A 3,538-nucleotide genomic window follows, 5' to 3' on the forward strand; every position below is an offset into this window, starting at 1 on the left:
ATATAGAGAGAGAGAGAGAGAGAGAGAGAGAGAGAGAGAGAGAGAAAGAGAGAGAGAGTCCTGGTATGGCATGGCATTGTGGGTTAATGCAATGAACTGCAAAGTCAGTTTGAACATCAAAGTCAGTGGTTCAAGTTCACCAGCCACTTCCTGGAAACCCTATACAGGGTCTCTGTGAGACTTAACCAATTTTACAACACTTAACAAACAAACTAGTATGGTGCTGTAGGACAAGCACTGGATTGCTAACTGCAAGTCGATGGATCAAACCCACCAGCCACTCCTCAGAAACCTTATACAGAGTGGCTATGAGTTGTTAAATGCCACGGAGTCAGTTGTATAGGGTTTTCAATGCTGTAAATCTTTATGGAGACCTGTTGTTGGCCACAGGATAAGCACTGGAACACAAAGTTGGTTTGAAACACAAGGTCAGAGGTTCAAACCCACCAGCTGATCCCTTTTGTGTCTGACTAATTTCACTCAGCATTATGTCCTGAAAGTTCACCCATGTTATGAGGTATTTTACAGCTTCATTGTTATTCTTTGAAGTAGCATTAATAGGCACTTAGGCTGTCTTTATCTTTGTGCTAGTGTGCATAGTGCTGCAAAGAACATTGGTGTGCGTATATCTACTCACATTCTAACTCATGTTTCTTCTGGGTATATACCAAGTAGCGGAATTACTGGCTCATAATTGAAATGTTCTTTTTGATGATGAATGTGACACCATTCCTCTTCAATTTGTCATTCACAGAATAGTAAACAATTTGATTGTCAGATTCAAAATGGCCAACATCAGACCATTTCAGCTCACTAATGCTTAGGATATTGATGTTTATGTGTTCCAATTCATTTTTGACAACTTGCAATATTCCTAGATTCATACTTCATACATTTCATGTTCAAATTATCAGTGGATGTTTGCAGCTATGTCTCCTCATTTTCAGTTGTGCTCCATCCGCCAATGAAGGCCCCAGCGGCTTTTCTCCATTTGAATCATCATGGTAAACTCTTTTTTGAGGAGGCAGTTCTCCCCAGTCATATTTTCCATTCTGAGTCTCAACTTTTGGTACTATATCTGATAATATTCTGTGCTACTCATCATGTTTCAATATTCATTATTCTGATGCTATCTGACGGTGTTTCGCTATCTCAAAGTGACTGGCTTTTTCAGGCAGGTAGCACAAGTCCCATCATTTTGCAGTTACATTAGCATTTATGATCTTCTCTCCATGTTCTCATATATCAGGATGATATATGTGGTTTTATTGTCATCATTTTGTTTGGTACTCTAAGAATTGTTTCAGTCTAATGACAATACTCTTTCAGCTCAAAGAAACAACAGCAAACGTTAAAAATCATGTATTATTTGATTATTTTTAGAATATACTGACTTTGATGTCTATCTTGTCTCTCTCTTTTTCTAAATCCAGGTGTCATACAATGATTCTCCAGATAGCTTTCCTTTTTTTCCTTTTAAATACTTATATAATTTTATTGTCTTCTTTTTTCACATGTATTTTCTTAATTTTTATTGTAACTGGCAAAGATCAATTTGCAGGTTTTTCTCTTTTCTTGAATTGTTGTTTATATCAGTAGTTCTACAAGATGGGCCCCAGGGCAACAATATCAATATTATGTTGGAAGTCGTTAGAAACGCATATTACAAAGCCTCACTTACACTTACTGATTCAGAAACCCTGGCATTGGGCCTCAGAAACAGCAGGTTTAACAAGCCTGCTGGATGATTCTAATGCGTGCCAAAATACGATAAAAAGTGATTTACATTATAACATATTGTTCCTAGACACAACACTTTTCTAAATGTCTCTGGTGCAATAAGAAAAACACATTCAGACCTTAAATGAAGAGTTAAATAATTTATTTGGCATTAGAGACACATCTGTATGACAAATCAACAATTTGCATAGATGAAAACATGGTGATTTCAGAAAGTGGGTCTTAAAAAGGGCAAAATAAAAGATTACAATAAAATTACTGATGTTATTGTATAAAATCACTGATTGATTAGTTATGATTGAGGTGGCAAAAGGGAGGGTTAACGAAGTAGGGAAAGGTTTTTCAGTGGTCACAAATTCTTAGCTATGTTTCTTGCTGTTAAGTGCCATGAAGTCAGTTCCAATTTATAGCCACATGTATAGGCCTTCCAAGGAGCAGTTTGGTGGATTTGAACTGATGACTTTGTGATTCACAATCTAGTGTTGATCTTACAGCAACACACCAGAAGTCCCTAGGTATGTGTTGTTGCTGTTGTTATTATGTGCCATGGAGTTGGCACTGACTAATATTGGCCCTATGCACAACAGATTGAAACACTGCCCGATCCCATGTCCGCCTCACAATCATTGCTAAACCTGAATCCATTGCTGCCTCCATTGTGCTAATGCATCTTGTTAGAGGGCTTCCTCTTTTTCTCTGACCCGCCACTTTACCAAACATGATATCCTTCTCCAGGGACTGGTCCCTTCTGACAACAGGTTCCAAGTATGAGAGACAGAGTCTTGCCATCCTGGATTCCAAGTAATATTCTGGCTGTACTTCTTCCAACTCAGATTGGTTTATTCCTTTGACAGTCCACAGTACTTTCAATATTCTCCTCCAACACCATAATTCAAATGCATCAATTCTTTTACAGTCTTCATTCATTTTCCAACTTTCACATGCATATGAGGCTATTGAAAATACCATGGCTTGGATCAGGCGCACCTTAGTCCTCAAACTGACATCTTTGCTCCTTAACACTTTGAACAGATCTTGTGCAGCAGATCTGCCTAATGCAATATTGTTACAGCAGTTTTAGGTTCGAGAGTGTCACTGAAGCTCTTGATCTATCATGGAAGAAACTGAAGCCACACTCAGTGAAGCAATGTTTCAGATTTTATTAAGCCGTCTGGCTCAGAGGAGCACAACATGGGCCTAAAGGGGTCAGAGTTGGGGAGGGGCCAGGCTGCAGACCTGTTTGAGAACAGGGGGAAACCAGGGGGATTGGTCCCATTAGGTGACCTGATTAACATTCTAGCTTGTCTCCTGGGTGGAGACCTTTTCCTGTTCAATATGGCCTTTGATTTCTTGACTGCTTCTTGCATGAGTGTTGATGGTTGATAGGAGCAAAATGAAGTCTTTGACAACTTCAATCATTTCTCCATTTATATGGATGTTGTTTATTGGCATGTTTAGGGGACTACAAAACTTATGATCTGAATTCGTATAATGTATACTTTTTGGATGCTTCATAAAAATGTCAAAGTTGATATAAGACATTCTTTAATACTGGAGCTAGTAATAAGAATAATACCAAGGCTCTCACAATAGAAATTGTTTATGTAAGTGAATCCCCTTTGATTAATCTGAAACTCTAGCTAAAGGGTCAGCAGGTCCTTGTTTTTTCTTGAGATTTATTCCTATATACTTATCAAGAAAGAAGTATTCCTTAAGGCCATTTTACACCAATGTTAAAACCTTTTCCCCTGGCATTCATTCTTTCAGCATCTTCACTCGAATTCAAAGGAAACATTCA

This window comes from Chrysochloris asiatica, unplaced genomic scaffold (assembly GCF_000296735.1).
Source record: "Chrysochloris asiatica unplaced genomic scaffold, ChrAsi1.0 scaffold00140, whole genome shotgun sequence".
Taxonomy (NCBI): Eukaryota; Metazoa; Chordata; class Mammalia; order Afrosoricida; family Chrysochloridae; genus Chrysochloris; species Chrysochloris asiatica.